Source organism: Megascapheus bottae, chromosome 14 (genome assembly GCF_031878675.1).
Source record: "Megascapheus bottae isolate mThoBot1 chromosome 14, mThoBot2.hap1, whole genome shotgun sequence".
Taxonomy (NCBI): domain Eukaryota; kingdom Metazoa; phylum Chordata; class Mammalia; order Rodentia; family Geomyidae; genus Megascapheus; species Megascapheus bottae.
In genome coordinates, this window is record NC_143522.1 from 16,688,577 (window position 1) to 16,707,491 (window position 18,915).

Consider the following 18,915-nt stretch of genomic DNA (forward strand, 5'->3'; position numbering starts at 1 on the left):
CAGCTGTCGGAGCTGACTTTTGTTAGCTTACCTATGTATTCACGTTTTATAAGAAACAGGATGGTAGGAATGCATGGAAAGTTCTTGGTGGAGTTTTAGAATTGGCTTGTATAAGAAAGACGTTTTAAAGCTCACCACTTTCTTCATGGTCTACTGACCTCTGACAGAAAGATGAGGAAAACAGAATCATCAAAGTTGAGGGTATCTTTTAAGTAAACCAAAACAACCTATCTCACTAAATGAATTCTACCACTTTTGAACCTCAGGAACTAAGTTCACTATCACAACTGATCATTTAATTAGAGGCTGGAGAGCAGAACAGGAACTCATGTTCGAAAGCAAGCCTAAAAGTACTTGCCTGTCAGTATGACACCATGGTGCATGGTTATACTTCTTAGAGCTTTCTGGGAAGCAGCAACAACCTCTCCCTCCTGAATGTGTCAAAACACATCAGAACATTAGACAAACAGCTCAGACATTGACCACATTTCTATTCTTGTATATTGACCCAAGGGATGGGGCAGGGCAGGGCTTGGGGAGGCCTTGCGTGTCTTGTTACACATAATCCTGTCAACAGTACAGAATTAATTTCTTGAGTTGCTATAACCCCTTGAGCCCCTTTGTTTCTCCATAATAGAGGAGCTCATTTTTCTTTCCACCTTGTAAAAATCCACTGAGAAGGAATTCCATGCAGGCATTAAAAGAAAGCATTAAATAATTCCTTATCCAACCCCACCACCTCACTAATAACTCGATGTTAGAATTGATAAAGAAAAAAATGAAGTCCAGATATAGTAATAAAAGGGGTTTGGTGAACAGGATTGTAATGGCTTTCATCAAGAAGGATATAATGAAATGAACTGGCCCCATTTTCCTTTGAAAACAAACCTTGACATGAAAGCAAAGGAGTCCTATGCTGGGTGAAACATACATTTTTTTTAAGAGAATGGACACAAACTGGCTTCTTATTTTCACCCCTAGATTTTTCTGAAGCCTGGAAAGATTGAACCCTTCCCTGCTGTTTGTTTGATTTGGTCTGAGATGAAGCCAAGAGATGTGGTGATGGAAATTTGGAAAAACAATTAAAAAGAAATGTATGTGGTGGTTTTTTCTGGGGCCCTAATTAACTGACCCATTTCTAGGTAACATTAGGGAAATGGTGGGCAGTGATTATTATCTCTTTAAAGTCCTAATTAAAATGTCAAACTGAAAGGTAGAACGTCTTCAAAGCTGCATGTAATTTGATTGTGTTGGCTTATTGAAAAAATGGCCTTGGAAATACAAATAAACCAGCCACTAAAAAGATCCCAGAAGTCCAGGCTTTATTCCAGAAGTATAATCTGTTGAACCAATAGCATTTTATAACTAACCACTCACCGAATGACAGACATCCAAAAGTCAAAGCCAGTTTCATAACATGGTAACACATAGCATGCCGCACTTGGATTTGAAAATGGAGTTTGGGGTTAGTTCACCTTCAAATGCTTATATTCCTATCAGCCAGATTTCAGTGTGCTCATTTGATGAGCTTCCTAAATGGCTGGCACCCTACCCGCTGGCTGAATTAGTCTGCTGGAATTTCAGAGCCAGAAAAGGATCCTGCAGACTGTGGCAAACTGTGGCTGTTCTCGAGAACCAAAAGTCTCAGGAAAATGGAATCCCTTTTATATCTGTGCATGGGAAAGGATGGGAAAACTAGGCAGGTATACCTGGATATGCAAGTAATACAGATACACAAAGCCAAGCCATCTGTTGTGGTATAACAAATACAACAGTTCACTAACACTTGCATCTCAGTGACATCAAGAATGACCCACTTTCTTCCCATTTTCCCAAATTGCCATTCTCCAATGCACCTGCTTCTCTCCAATTTATCATTCTGTTATTATATCAGCCCGACGTACCATTCATTTAAAGGAAGGAAAACAAGGATGGCTGCCTCTCATATAAGTTTTATGGTCCTTTTTTGTTTTGTTTTGTTTTGTTTTGACAGGCTTGGGGACTGAACTCAGGACCTGAGCAGTGTCTTGGGCTTTCGTCAAGGCTAGTGCTCTACCACTGGAGCCACAGCACCACTTCCTTCCAGCTTTTCTATGTATGTGATACCAAGGAATCGAACCCTGGTCTTCATGTATGCTAAGGAAGCACTCTACCACTAGGCCAGACTTCCAGCCCTATGGTCCTTTCTTAGACGAACCTTGGCAGACTTACTATCACATTTTCTCCTCCATAACAATGTCACATGTCCATTCCTGAGCCAAACATTGTCAAAGTGAATTATAATGTCCACCCCTACCTCCCTCTATGTGGATACATGCCCTAGCAATAACTATAAAACACTGTTATTTGCAAGGAAAAACCTGAAGGACATTCTGGATAGACTAGCATAGTCCATTCCAGAGACAATGTCTAAGGCGTGGTTGCTAGTGTGGTCTAAACAAGAGGTACTTTTATAATGGGAGGGGCCAGATTGATACTGCTTATTCATGTCTGTTATCCTGTATCTACTCATGTCAATATACTTATAAAATATTGTATATTTGAACATAAATAAAAGAAAAGCTTCCACTTTGGAATCCATCTATCTGTGCACTTTTTTTTTTGACAGTCCTGGGACTTGAATATATATTAAATATCTACAAGATGTCAAAGAATGAAAATATAGACCTTGTTTTCATTCATTCCTAGCTGAAACTTAGCATTTCTTTTTTTTTTTTTTTTTTTTTTTTTTTGCCAGTCCTGGGCTTGAGCTTAGGGCCTGAGCACTGTCCTTGGACTTTCTCAAGGCTAGAGCTCTACCGCTTGAGCCTCAGCACCATTTCTGGCTTTTATCTATGTATGTGGTACCGAGGAATTGAACCCGGGTCTTCATGCATGCTAGGCAAGCACTTTAACCACTAGGCCAAACTCCCGGCCCCGAAACTTAGATTTCTTTAAGCAGGAAAAGCAGCAGTAATATCATTACCCATGACCTTGTCAAAATAGATACTGTAGGTATTTCATATTAAATTAGTTGATAAGCATATCTTAAAAAAGCATTCAAAATTTTGGTGCTTGGAAAAATTACTACTAATTCTTGTTCTGTAAACCACTTAAATAACATGTTCTCACATATTATTGATTTCATTTCAGTATAATTTGTTTCTTAATGATATGATTCTATATATTTTACTTTGCTAAATGAATTTTTAAAGCAAGAGCTAGGGAAGGAGTCCATAAATCTCATCAGACTGATAGAATAGATTCGTTCCTGGACATATGGGAGAAACATGAAAAATGTGTGCATTTAACTTTTGTTAAGTTCAAAATCTCTCCAGCCAAATGTTATACTTGATTTTCAGTACTTTTAACCCCATAAACCTATTTTTTTTTAAAAAAAAAAAAGAGAAGGGAAAATATTATTTTAGAGCAGCAGTTAGACCTCTCTGAATCTCTGAATTTGTCACTATTTATAAGAACTCCAACACATCCTGAAAACTTATGGCATACTAAAGTCGTTATAGCCATTCTTTCTGGCATTACAGCCAAATTTAGAAGCTTTCTTTGGGTACTTACTCTGGGCACACAATTCGTTACCAGCAATCCTAGGTGTTAATTGTGATTTAACAATATATAGTGCATATCTTGGATCACTAGGATCAGATTCCAACATGTGTTCAAACCATTTCAAGCCAATTCGTAAATCTCCTTTTGATCATTGGTAGAAAACAATTTTATCTGTTATCAGTTGGCCTCCCAGCAGGAGGCAGACACCACAATGGGTTACTTCAACAAAGGATGGAGAGAGCTAAAGAGAGCTAAAAACTTTAGCTCTGTAAAAATCTACTAACTAAAACATATAGAATGCTGGGCACAGCTACAATTTCAGATTTATAGGAGACTATAATCTGAGGATCATAGTTCAAAGTTAGCCTGGGCAGGAAATACCAGGAACCTCTTATCTCCAATTAATCACTAAAAAAACAGAAGTGGACTCAAGTGGTATAGTGCTAGCCTTGAACACAAAAAGCTCAGCGATAGGACCCAGACTCTGAGTTTGACCCCCAAGATCAATGCACATTCAAACAAAAAGACTAATGGTAAATAGTTTCAGCTTTAATCATGTGATCTCAAGGAGTGAACTCTTCTGTTACAGAAGAAAGGCAGTCCTACACAATAGAGCTCCAAATTGATCATCACTGCATCAAGGTATCATGGAGGTAACATTCTGAATTCACAGTCACATCTGCTAGCCTAGTGGAACAAAGATAAGAGGCTAGAATATTTTAAAATCCAGAAATCTACAAATATATATATATATATCTCCTGAGGAGTTGAAACTCAAACTTCTAAGGAAAGAGTAACAGACAGGGCTAGTGCCCAATTCTTCAAGAGTTAGGGGAAAAAGATCAAAATGATTTCAGTTGTTGCTATGAGAAGTTACTGAAGTGCTGCACAGTGGCAGGTAGGGGGTGAAAAGAGACAAAAACAAAAAATCCAAGAAACAAGCCAGGAGAAAAATCCTTTTTCCTTCTTTTCATCTTCTCCTCCTAGCACCCCCTACTGGTAGCATGAAGGTAGCGTGCCATGAGTAAATAGGGTTTCTCAAATTTAGTCCTGGATGCTCAAAGTGGAGCCCACTGAGAGGATATCGAGCCTCAAAAACTCTGTAACTGAAGTATAGGTGGTTTAAGCTTCACCAAATTATTGAGAAATAGTTGTTAGTTTAAGAATTTTTTTCAATACAGCTCAATTTTTTTCCAATTTTTTGAATAATTCTTGGTCGACGTGAACTGTGCATTCAGTGTAGGTTATTGTCTTTATGTCCTAAAAGACTACCGAGAATTACAATAGTGTTTTATACCAACTCTGGTATAAAAACATTAATAGGAAATTATGGTTAATGCTTTTTTCGTTGTTTAGATTTTATTTGATTCTGTTTTGTTTTTTTGTTGGTCTTGGGGCTTGAACTCTGGACCTTAGTGCTGTCCCTGAGCTCTTCAGCTTAACGCTAGTGTTCTACCACTTGAGCAACAGCGTCACTTCCAGGTTTCTGGTGGTTAATTGGAGATAAGAGTCTCATGGACTTTAGTGTGTGGGCTGGCTTTGAACTCCAGTCCTCAGATCTCCAGTCCTGAGTAGCTAGGATTACAGGTGTGAGCCACCAGCACCCAGTGGTTAAAAGTTTTAAATTGCCAGTCTGAGTAACATCGTGACACCTCATGATGCCTCTTTCAATCTTGCCATCATGTGAACCATCCTTCTGCCCAGGGTATCCTCATAGATACTTGTATAATGGAATGTATGTGGTCCAATGTAGGTACTTCAGTAATATCTGAGGTTTCAGGCATCTATTGAGGGTCTTCAAATCCCCTCTATGGCAATAGTCCAATAGCAATGTACATATGACCATATGAAATGATGCTAACCAAAATAAGCCCCATGATATGAAGGCAAAAGGTAGGGGTTTTTTTTGGTGTACCTTCTGCAATTATTTCTTTGTTCTTTCATTCCTGCCCCGTCTTATTTCTTCCCTGTGGTCACTGTTTCAGATGTTGGTAACATATTGGTCTTATTGATAAGTTTATCTGATTTGGGGAAGGGAAGGGGAGCCATAGAAAGAATGGAATAAAGGATGAACCAATGCAAGAGTGACACAAACTAGACACTATGTTAGAAATGAACTTTACAGTTTGGGGGCGGGATTGGAGAGAGCTGGGAGAAAAATGAGGGAGGGAACAACAATATTCAAAAAGAAAGGCACTCATTACCTTAATTATATAACTATAACTCTTCTGCACATCACTTTTACAATAAAATAAAAAATGTTTACAAGAATGTATCTCCCCCACAACAAGAGTTCTAATTTTACTTCTAACAATTTGGAAAGAAGAAACATCCTATAATGAATGAAGCGAATAAGCTTATTCTGTTATCTTTTAAAAGAGAAATGGCAACCAAGACTCAGGCATTTTCCTTTTTGTTGTTGCTGTTGTTGTTACCACTCTGGGTGCATGCACTGGGTGCCATAATCTCTTCAAAGTTTCTTGGGAAATAAAGAAAGAAAAACACCACCAAATTTATTTAGTATTTTAAATAAAATAGTAATTGTTTTTAATGGGGGATTTCATTGCCGTGGGTGGCATTTATGAAATGAAGATGGAAGAAATGATAATTAGAATGTTCTTTTATTTGTGGAACCAAGTCCCCGGTCAAAAGGACCACACATTCTTTGTCCTTGGTTGATCTCCACTATTCCTAATGCTAGAGACTCTGAGAAAGTGTTGACATATTGGAGGGACTGTCCAGTGTTCCAGATTCCAAATTTCCTTGCAAACAACACAGTAAACCATATAATATTTGAAAATTTTTCTTTCCAATACCCCCTCTTCGAAATCCCTAAGAGTAAGAAAGAAAAGAAGCAAAAACCACTGCAAAATAGTATTGTCTTTGGAAATTTTTTCTGACTTGTACCACTTAACTGTTGGTCATTTCCCTTTAACTTTCATCCTTGTGATATTTTCTTTTTCAATATGGCTCCCTCAATCAACCAGCACCTACCTGCTGTCTGTTATCTACTCACTGCCCAGCATTTGCCTGAGGGAATACAGGATTTTCAAAATGACTTTCATTGCCAGAATGTTTATAGTTAGTACAGCAGAATGAAAATACATAAAACTATTGAAGCCAACAGAATGTAAAATGAGGTAATTTCTCTCTTGGTTTCCTAGTAATAGATCTTTCCTGGTATAGAAGGCAGGCTTGGAAAACACAACTGCAAGAGATTAGAACTTGCCACTCAACAATCATTATGTTTGTGGCACAAGGAATATTTTGAGATGATTTTTTGCAAAACTGCAGATACAGATGATCTGGAAACATTAACTTATATATTTTAAAAACACAGAAGATCTGAAAAAAGACTAGGACTCTTTTTATAAAGGAAATTTACATCCATAAAAGAAATCTCCATTAGGAAAGAAAGGACTATGCAACATCTCAGAAAGCTATTACCAGAGAAGTAACCAACAAAAACCGCCTCACAGACTCCTTATCCTGCATGTCTGCTTTTCTTAATTACCCCTTACTAGTTTGACTAAGGCCTTGCCTTCTTTCTCTCACTTGAAGACAGCATTTAAGCTTGAGTTCATAGGCAGCTTTCTGAGATTTACTTTGTAAGTATATTTCCCTTGATACATGAGGTAAATATACTGGTAAGCTTAAATTTTTTTCTCTTTATAATCAAACGAAAAGGAATGACTTTTCATCACCTACCCTGACAAAGAGAAAACAAAGCAGCACTCATGGGTTTAAGCATAAGCCCAAGATTTAAAACATTTGAAAACAGGAATTAGACTGACCCTTGAAAAATAAGTAGTCTTAAGCAAGGGAATCCTGGTCCAGGCACTACTGTGGAAAAGCCCAGAAGCAAAACCAAACATCTGGACCTAAAGAAGACAGTGGCTGTAATAGTTCATGGAGTCCAAGAAATAAGATCTGCAACAGATCAAGACATTCTGAGGAAATATTCGTATATCAAGAACTCGAAATGGGAACAAGTAAAGGGGGTCAAACAAGTTGAAGATCACTGTCAAGAATGGCTTGGCAAGCTCAAGGCTACCTTTGTAAGGGATCCAAGTATAGGTCTAACATAGTGGTCTAGGCACAGATGGATAATAATCATAATAGAATAATAGTCTTGATAAGAAATAAGAAAGTGCTCAGAATCCAGAAATCAAAGTCACGGTGGAAGCTACGTATTGGTCATGGATGACTTCTATTGGGTTTTTGTTGTTCTTGTTGTTTTGGTTTTGTTTGGTTTTGTGCTTGTCCTGGGGCCTGAATGTAAGTCTGACTCTGTCACTAAGATTTTTCTTTCTCAAGGCTAACACTCATCACTTGAATCATAGCTCCATTTCTGACTTTTGGGGAGTAGTTAGAGATAAAAGACTCAGACTTTCTTGCCCAGGCTGACTTTGAACCACAATCTTCAGATCTCAGCCTCCTGAGTAGCTAGAGTGAGAGGTATGAACCAACTGTGCCTGGCTAGAGTCTGTGTGTATGTCCACCAATTTTCACCATGTCTCTTCCCCAGCCTTATATGTGGATTGCCGGGGTGCATGCAAAGACCACAGCATGCCTTGAAGAGAAGGATGGACCACTGGGATTGTCAGGCTGCTTGTGCTAATTTGTTTCCTGGCCATTTCCTCCCCCATGTGTCTTTGTTCTGTACACATTTTCAGTTTTTTAACTACAAAGATATTTTAACATCTTCAGAAACTTCTTTCCACTGGGGAAACTACTGCTTTTCTTTGAGCTAAGCAGTTTTGAAGGATAACTAAAAGCTCAGCTAAGAATGTGTTTTTGATTGTCATCTAAACCATCCACAGTTACATCTCCTACATCTGGCCCATCTACCCTGAAAACAGCATTCCTCTGCTTGACATATCCCAGGGCTAGAGACCAGACAACCAGGGACCGCCCCTACAGCCCACTGAAATGCCCACATTTACTAATCCTAAACTGGCTACCTTTCTTTGTTGTTCCCTGGAAAACCCAATAAAAGCCATGGTCTGAGGACTCACCTCACTTCCTCTCCTGCACTGATGGCTCACATCTGTGATCCTAGGATCTGAGGATCATGGTTCAAACCCAGCCCAGACAGGAAAGTCCATGAGACTCCTATCTCCAATTAACCAACAAAACCACCCAAAAGCCCAGAGTTGTGATTTAAGTGGTAGAGAACTAACTTTCAAATGCAATACCCTACCCTCTCTCCCCAATTTCACACCCCCACCACAAATCCTTGATTTTTTTCTATTGTTTCTTGCCCCCTTTATCTCTTCATTCTGCAGTTGTCTACCCAAAAACATTTTATTTCTGTGCCACTGTGCTGTTTACTCTAAATTTTCCATCTGTTTCTTCTTTATGTCATCTAATTTTTGTTTTTGCTGAGACTTTCTATTTCTTTCCTAAGACTTTCCATGTTGCTTCAAGTATATTCATCGGAGCATTTTATCACAGCTAATGGAAAATCTGTCCTCTTAGCACTGCCATGAATGCACACTTTTTAAAAGTCAATTTGAAATCTTCCTCATTCTAGGTATGAGTGACTTAAGATACAAACCTGGGTATTTTCATTTTATAATATTGTGGCTTTTATTAGTCAAATGTTTATTTTCACTAGTTTTCATGTGTATTTTTTATTAGCACTGCTTCCTCAGGGAACAGGGTCATGGGAAGTTACAAACTTACAATACAAGTAGGTAGAAAAGTCCAGATTGTCTGATGGCCCTTCCTGAACACTTCAGCAGGGTCTCACCACTGCCTGTGCAAGAATGAACTGTCTGGCTTCTCCAGTTCCTTCACAGACACATTGCACCTCTTTTGCTACCACTCCAGCAAGGAAGAACATTTCAACCTTCTAAGATCATCTTTTCCAAGATCATCCCCACCAAGGATGCTAGATGGCTTCCTTCCAACTTCATAAGGGTTAAAATCTAGCTTCTCTTACTTCATCTATGCTCATAGGAGTAGAAGTGAAAAATCACAGTTTTAACTTGGATGTGGCTGAAGAAGAGTGATTGTTGTTTAAAACTTCTCTATCTTGCTAGGCTACCTCTTACCTGGAGCTGCAGTTAGGGAGAAGGCTTGTGTTTGGGCCTTTTCAGTGTAGATCCATGGACATTTCTAACTTTTGGCTATATGACACTAAAAGAATACCTTACTGTCTCCTGCCTGGAGCTCTGTACCTTCACTGACCTGCTTTTTAATTTATCCAACTTTTGTATGTTTGTTTTTATGTGTCATTTCCAGAATTTTTGTTGTACTGGCTTCCTCAAAGAGAACCCTGCACTCCGATTTTATTGGAAAATCATTAAAATGACCTGCCTTGTATTTAAATCTTCTAAAGATCTACTGGAAGCCAGAAATACAGCTTCACTTTTGACTACTAATGTATATGTTTTTTCTCTTTTCGTTTGGGGTGGTTTGATGGAAATTCATATAGTTTCCCATGTCCCAGACCTACGGCTTTCTTTCATAACAGAAAAAAAATTACGTATACAGTATGCTCATAGGTTCAAGGAGTCGGTTATTTCTGTGAATGTCAAAGTATATTGAGTGGAGGAGGAAGCAGTGTCTACACACTTGAAATGCTACTCTTTTTTTTTAAGTGGGCAGCTATATAGTTAAATCAATCCATCTGTCTAGTCATAATTACTGATTGGGACACATGATGGGTCTTCTCTCTTTGGAAAACCTCGTAGTCCACTATTATGATAATGAGGTAACAGTTTATCATCTACTTTTTTGGGACATTGCCTTGGGTTAGGATCTAGTGAAGGACCTAGAGCAGAAGGTGAAATTTCAGATTTGGAGTAGAGTGGGGGTTTTGCCATGGCTTCATGGTGCCAAGTTGAGACTAAACTTGGTTTGAGGGCAGCCAAACTTTGTTAAGATTCCTAAGCCCTGACAGTTGCATGGGAACTGCGCTTGAAAGGATCATGAAGCAATCAGTAGGAAGCAGAGTGAAGCTTACCATTCCAGAGAAGCCAACTTGGTTAAAGATTCGCTACTTGGTTCTTACAATAGGGAAGAATTTCAGTAGTAACAGAGGGAACTTAACACTATTCTGTCTTCTTGAAATTTGGGTGGTCACATTTAATTTGATGTTAAAGAAAATGAAACAATATAATCAAATTGAACACTTAATTGGTAAGATATTAAACTATAATTTCTAAATTTATAATTTAAAAAATTTTTAACCTAATTCTGATGAAAACAGGAACACCTGATCTTGTAACAATTAGTTATCCTTTCTTTTTTTCCCTCCTTACTCTAAATTGTTAATTTAACCCATAGATCACCGAAGGTGTCCATAATAACTAAACGTTTAACTTTGTTTGAAACAAACAAACCAAAAACAAGTCAGACTTTCCATAGAATTGGTATTACACAACCCAGTTTTCAAAGAAAATTTATCAAAGAAAACATGGAATTCAAGTGTGATGTTTCTTTCATCTTGCCCAGGAATGTCATCTGTGACTTTAAAAGTAAAAATCTTTCCTTTCATGCTCCGTATTCTCTCTGTGGTCTAGGAAACACAGAAGTCACCTAGATCTACTTTTATAATTTTACACAAGAGTGGACATTGTTAGTTCTTCCTAAGATTTCTGGTGTTACAAAGACTGATTTTTCTCTTGTTAATTCTGTTCTGTTTCAAAAATCTGATAGTACCTGTATCCTCTTCCACTCATTATTTTGGTTTTTGTTTTGTCTAATTATTTCTTTGAACTTTGGAAAAATGTTGATAGCTATAAATATACTTACTCTTGGTGGTGAAATCTTTACTTCTAGGTAACTCTGTCTTCTTGATGTCTGATCTGTGCACAGACTCGCCTTGCACATAGGAGAATCTACCACACAGAGTGTACAGCAGAAGTCAATAAGCTCGAAAGCCATAGTTCTCAGAGTTGCTAAGCCACTTCCATGTTCATCACCTGGGGTCGACCTGAAGAGTCAAATCCAAGAGCTTCATCTGAGGTCTAGAGTCAGAAACTACTAGGAGGTAGCCACTGATGTATTTGTTAACATGTTCTTCCGGTGATTCTGGTGCACACTAGGCTAGAGAACACTGCTCTGTGTTTAAAACTTGAATACACATGTAAGTGTGTGTGTGTGTGTGTGTGTGTGTGTGTGTGTGTGTGTGTGTGTGTGTGTGGTGTTATGGACTGAATGTTTATGTGCCTATAAAAATTATGTTAAGGGAGAGGGTGGGGAGAGGGAAAGGAAAAAAACATCAGAGGGGGTATCAAGATGTGAGGGGTATCAAGGTGTGGGGAGTAATATACCTACTATCTGGAGAATGTAACTGTAACTCCTCTGTATATTACAATAAAAATAAAATGAATTATGTTAAGGGTGGAGGCAGTGGCTCACACCTGAAATCCTAGCTACTCAGGAGGCTGAGATCTGGGGATTGTGGTTCAAAGCCAGCCCAGGCATTAAAAAGTCTGAAAACCAGAAGTAGCACTGTGTCTCAGGGGGTAAAGCAGTAGCCTTGAACTGAAGAGTTCAGGGAGAATGCCCAGGCCCAGAGTTCAAGTCCCACAACCGAAAAAAAAATTATGTTGATCGTTTAACCACTATGGAAAGCAGTATGGCAATTCCTCAAAAGACTAAACATAGAGCTCCCCTATGACCCAGCAATTCCACTACTTGGCATTTACCCAATCATCCAGAAACAAGGACATACTAAATCCACTAGCACAACGATGTTCATTGCAGCACTATTTACCATAGCAAAGATATGGAACCAACCTAGATGTCCCTCAGTTAATGAGGATGATCAACAAGATGTAGTATTTATACACAATGGAATTCTATGCTGCTGTCAGAAAGAATGACATCGCCCCATTTGTAGGGAAATGGAAAGACTTAGAAAAAATCATATTAAGTGAAGTAAGCCAGACTCAAAGAAACATAGGCTCAATGGTTTCCTCATTTCTCATAATTAGTAGAAATCTTGGGCTCTCCTAGCAGAGATTTACAATAGAACAAAATCTAGATACATAAGGCCATATAGAGTGATGCTAAATGAAAGGACCCCCAGGATATAGAAACAAAAGCCATATAATGCGTGATTGTTGTCCTTAATGTACTATGTTATCTCTCATCTCTTTTGCTGTCCCTTGGTTACCTCATATTGTTACAGTATTTCACCTGGTTATCTGATATATTGTATATATGCATATTTGGCTATTTGAAGTTGGATAGGGAAGGAAAACAAGTTGAGGGGCAGGGGTGAGGGAAGGGAAATGGGGACCAAGGCATGAGAAAGAGTATCAATGTGAAGTAATGCACCTTCTATCTGGTGAATAAAATGTAACCCTTCTATTATTTACAATAAAAAATATAGGAAAAAATTACGTTGAGGCTCTAACATGTCTAATGCGATGGAATTTGGAAATAGGGCACTTTTAGGAGGGATGATATCATGAGGATACCCTCACTGATGGAATTAGTGTCCTTCTATGAGAAAGGAGAGACACTGGAATTCATCTTTCTAGCTGTGAGAATTGAGTGGCAGGATCAGTACAGATGTCAACAAGGCAGGAAAAGAATCCTCATGAGGAACTGAATCTGCTGGCATCTTAATCTGAGTTTTCCTAGCCTCTAGAGACATGAGAGGTAAATCTGTTTCTGTTTCTTAAGCCATCCAATTCTTACTCTATTGACCTTGGCTTGTATAGATTGCACACACTTAAAGCATTTGGAGCTAATTCTAAGACATCAGGGGTTTTCTTAGTGTGAGGAATAGGTTTATGTTCTGAAGATCACAGATTTTTTTTTATTGTCTCCCAGGAAAGTGTATATTTGTTCATTTTCTACTTCGCCCTTAATATCTTTATTTTGGGAGGTAGTATGGCTATGTTAAAAAAGAATATGAACTTCGAAAACAAAGATCATATTTATATCCCAGCTCCACCATATTTAATAGTTGGTGAGTTTAAGCCAATCTTTTTCCAGTATCTTTTTCTGCCTTTTCCTTTATGTAAATAAGAAAATTAAACATTATAATTCCTAAGCCAAATAATTCCTCTTCCAAAATCTGAAGTACATGTTATTTCTGATGTATTCTGAAGAGTACACCTGTGACCCAGAAAATCTAAAGGTTATTTGATCACTCCTTGAGCTCACCTGAGTGACGTTACTACCTGCCAATGAGAAGTGGATTAATTATAGATTGGCTTAGCACCTGTGAGGGACATTGGTCAAAGGTCAACTGAAGCTGCAGTCCTTTGGCATTACAGTAACAAAGGTAAAGGCAAGTTTGTGAGGTGGGATGAATTCACTTAAATACAAAGGGGAAACCACGTAAATGGAGTCTTAGGACTTTAAACAAAGAAGCCTGCAGGAGAATTATGAAAACGGCCAGATCCACTGATTCTGATGCACTTACAGTGTTTGCACGTTTGATGTGTCTATTGTAAGTGGTTGTAACCATTTTTTTTTGGTCAGTCCTGGGGCTTGAACTCAGGGCCTAAGCACTGTCCTTGGGCTTTCTCAAGGCTAGAGTTTTACACCTTGAGCCTCAACATCACCACTTCTGGCTTTTTTCTATGTGTGTAGTACTGAGGAATCGAACCCAGGTCTTTGTGAATGCTAGGCAAGCACTCTACTACTAGGTCAAATTCCCTACCCCTGTAACCATTTACATTTGTTGAACGACACTGGACTCACTGATAACCTGCAATTAGTGAGATTAAGGTACTAGAACATCTCCAGTCAAATGCAGAAGAGATTCAAAAAAAATAGGAAGACAGTAATGTTGGGGTAGATTTATCATCACTCAAGATGACGTGACCACTACATTCATTAAAAGAGCTTAAAAGACACTCATTACTCACCTTGTGAGGGGAGATCCAGGATCCAGAAAGTTCTCTGCTTGCATTCCTCTGCAAGGTAAGACTTGAAAGTGAGAGACACTATGAGTGATGAGGGCTCTCTGATTTCCAGGTGGATGCAGTAGTCCTACATGCTAAGCAGCCTGTCAGTATTTAACTAGCAAAGACAATGCAGATGTGTGGACCCTAATGAAAGAATCTAGTAACAGATTTCTGTTAGCTGCAGAAATCATTCACAGTGGCAAATGGATGACAATATCTCTAGAAATGAAATATATAGATGGCATACTAAAATGTTAATGATCTATAAACTAGGGAAATATTCAAGTCTGTTACAACCAGGCATGAGTTGACACAATGCACCATCCTAGCTTCTTGTTGCAATTTCCACACATAAATCAAGAGTTCCTTGATTAAAGAAGAGAGGATAAGTTTACTGCCACTGCACCCTTCTAGATCTGCAACTGCTGAAAGCACTCTTGAAGCTTCATCCAAAAAGAATTGTAGGCAACACTCAGACATCTTGTTTCTTTTTTTTTTCTTGCAAGAGAAAAGAGAGAAATAGGGCAGTAACCATAAGGGAATGGGTAAAGAGAGAACACTGTTGCTTTATTGTTATATAAATGATAATAGTATAAGTAGCTTAATTTATGGTGGTAGAAATGTTTTGGCAATGAAGGAAAATATGGTAATGCAATAAAAAATGTTATGCCTGCCAATATCTTAAAAAGAATGAATAGATATTGTTACTTTATTACCTGATATATTATATATATGTTTATCTGTTTATTTGAAATAGGAAAGGGAAGGGGGAAAACAAGATGATTGGGAGGGGTGTGGGGAGGAAAATGCGGACAAAAACATGAGAAGGGGTATCAATGTGTGAGAAGTAATGTACCTAATGATGAATGTAACTGTAACCCCTCTATACATTATTCCAACAATAAAAAAGTGAGTAAAAAGAATGCATTTAATGAACAGATAAAGGACTTAACTTTATGTAGTGATTTTATCTATAGTATCAGAAGAGAAAATAGAAAATATTGGTACACATTTAGAACACATAAAGTCAGAAAGATACTACAAATAAAAATTTGGCTTCCTATAAAGACTTGTAACAGTGGTAAAATACTAGCATATTTTCAGAGCAAAAGGAGAATTCATAAACATATGAAGAATAAAATAAAGGTCATAACTAAGAAAACCATAAGTATTTCCAAGATAATAAAAGAATATTACAACCAATAAATTTGAAAGCAAACTCTAGGAAAATGGAACTTAGCAAAACTGACTAATGACTACAGAAGGTTAATAGTTCCATAATTGTATTTTTAAAACTGCATTGACAGTTTTGTGGGCCGGGAGCTTGGCCTAGTGGTAGAGTGCTTGCCTATCAAACATGAAGATCCGGTTGGTACCACATACATAGAAAAAGCTGGAAGTGGTGCTGAGGCTCAAGTGGTAGAGCTCTAGCCTTGAGAAAGTCCAAGGACAGTGCTCAGGCACTGAGCTCAAGCCCAAGACTGGCAAAAACAAACAAAACAACAACAACAAAACCTGCATTGACAGTTTTGTATCACACCAACAAGGAATTCTCAATTACTGGTAAAGAAATGAAATCATTCTGCTTCCAATTAGAAATAAGAATGAACAGCAAGGCACCAGTTGCTCACCACTGTAATCTTAGTTACTCAGGAGCTGAGATCTGAGAACTATGGTTCACAGCTGGTTAAGACAGAAAAGCCCACAAGACTCTGTCTCCAAGTCAGTGGTTACTCATCAGCCACCAGGACTCATCTATATCCTAGCAGGTATGTGTAGTTCTTTCCTTTTGTTGCTGATAGTATGCCCAAGTGAGGTTTGGAATGACAATCTGCTGAACACACAATAAAGCAAAGCCTCATACCAATCAACCTTCATGAAATCTCTCATAGTAGTCCTGATTTTGCTATTCCTCCTGAAGAGGATGGGGTTTTGATGAGCCAACATGTTTATCAAAGGACTAAATGCTGAATCTTTTTTTTCTTAATAAACTTTGGTTATTTAGCTGATAGAGAATATTATTACAAGGTTGTAGCTATAGTTTCTTGAGGTTTATGTGGACCTCAGTTCTATTTGTATGAAGTGCGGTCTTGTTCACTTGATAGCTGAAACAAGTATTGACCACAATTAAGAGTCCATGGGTGAGGCAGCTCTTGTTCAAGCTCCTGCAAAGAAAGTGACTCAACAGCAAGGTGACTGAGGATTAGAAGAGACAATACAAGCAGCAACCCTTTTAAAATCCATTTCATTTATTCCATTGCTGCAATGATGGATGCAATTTACCTCCATGTGATATTTACCTCAGTGTCTTTTTCATATATTTTTATTGTAATTAATAGAAGGGTTACATTATATTCACCAGATAGAAGGCACATTGCTTCACAAACATGTTTTGGTCCCCATTTCTCTCCCCCCAACCCCACCCCTCATCTTGTTTTCCCCCCTTCCCTATCCTATTTCAAATAACCAAATAAACATGTATACGATATATCAGATAACAAGGTAAAATAATGTAACAACATGTACCTCAGTTTTTCGACATACTTATTATCCAGGGTTTCCATGTTAATGTCCCATTCAATCCTTAAATCACAGAACATTAACCTTATTCATTACTCTTTGCTTATGTCTCGTTTTTGTTTTTTATAAATCATTCTTACTTCATGGAGAGGAAACTGAGTGACAATGACAGAAAAATCAGAGCCCCCCCCACTACCAAATGTCAGAACACAGATGGAGGCGACAAATGTCCCCACAAATATGCCTTGATATGAATTCTGGCCCTACTATATGAGAATGCTGATTAAATTGATCTCTCTCAAATAAATCCCATAAAATAACAGTATAGCTTCCCAGAACCAGTATGCCTTAATTACATAATACATGCAGAGTGCTTAATAAAATGTATAGAACAAAGTAAATAACAAATACTAAGTTATTATTATTGCTATTATTGTGATTGTTACCACGCAGTAATAATTCAACCATTTACCCGAGTCATTTATTCAGAGGTAAAATATTTCTAAACTTAACAACCAAATATTAGCTTACATTGCTTCTAACATACTGGATATGTTGGAAGTATGAGAAATAAATACCAGCATGGACACTGATTTTCCATCAAAGGTACGGATATGGGCTCTATTGCTAAGCTTATTTTCTGACCATGTATTAAGGCAAGTACTAATTTTCTTTAAAACACATCCAAAGAGAGTCACACTTAATGCTTTAATCCACTGACAATGTGTTTACCACATGGGTATGATCCAGGAAGCTACATCTGACTCCTTGATCAGCATTTCCTTCTTTACTTTGGTTAGTTCATTCAACTCTCATTTCTTTTCTTTCCCTCAGGACATAATGTGATCAATGTTCCCACAGTCACATGCTCCGCAGTGCAACTGCAAGGTTGCCAAGACACACACACAAATAGAGGGAGGCTGCTTATGGCAGTCTGGAATTCTTTATGACTAGGGAAAGCACACTCTTGAATATTCAATTAACCCCATTGTAATTTGTAGTGTAAGTGCTACTTGGTTCATTCATCTGATCACAAGGGAAGGTTGTAGGCTCTTGTCTTCGATGAGCCGGGACCACCAGCTAGCCACATGTCCTTGTACACCATTTGACAAAACCAGCCTTGCCAATTGCATCTGCCTTTTACTCCCATTCCAGTTCAGGGTCAGTACAATGACCTTTTCTAATTTGATGGCACAAGTTCCTGTCTGGAGTCTTATTCTGAATTGTAGTCACAAGTCATATGACTGTAAGAAAATACTCTAAGCTGTTAGCACCCGGCAGCTGGGAGAGGTAGGAATGCTTGTTCTATAAAGTTGTCCTTGGATACTGGTGGATCAAAACAGATCTGGAACCACTAGCTAACCTTGTGGGAAATAAAAATAGCCTTTGGCTGTTGACACATCATCAACCCCTCAAATAATTACATTTTAATTATTTTTATTTTAGTCTCTTCATAGGGAAAAATCTGGGCCCATTCTCTTTAAATCAACTTTATTGTCCTGGGACCCCTTTGGCAATACCTACTCCTATAACAGAAACACAGAACCCACAATGCCACCTGCAAGTCTCTTATTGAACCATTTTTCTACTCACCATGAGATGTATGCTTGATTTTGTTTCCTTCATTTCTCATGTGCATATTGCTTTTTAATTAATAACTGTATCCTCCTATTTCACTCAGAAAACTGAAGACTTTTCAGTACTTCCTAAGCAGTAATCCCACTGGATGTACAATAAGGAATGGTCTTTCTATTTATGAGATAACTCCTGCACCCGTCCTGTGGATCTAATAACAGTGTTCCCTTCTAAAAACCCAACCAGTGTGCCCGCTCCATCTGGCTATGTCATCTTCAGTCTTTAATCTCTGTGGCCTACTTACTACCAAGAGTTAGACATTTTCAAGTTTTACTTTTCATTGTTTAATTTTTTTTAATTTAGTGACTACTTCATCAGTTCCTATTGTCAA

At 38.1% G+C, this 18,915-nt stretch overlaps 1 protein-coding gene across 3 annotated transcripts in view; it reads right to left on the reverse strand.

The window, feature by feature from the left end:
• Cep128 (centrosomal protein 128) overlaps positions 1 to 18,915 on the reverse strand; it is a 340,438-nt gene that overhangs the window by 11,834 nt on the left and 309,689 nt on the right. Inside the window, exon 29 of one of the 3 annotated variants that reach the window (XR_016537581.1) lies at positions 14,906 to 14,927. The exons of the other annotated variants lie outside the window; for them this stretch is intronic. The gene's annotated coding sequence lies outside the window, so the exon portion shown is untranslated. Of the gene's footprint in view, positions 1 to 14,905; positions 14,928 to 18,915 lie in introns of those variants that run through there. 3 annotated transcript variants of the gene reach the window in all.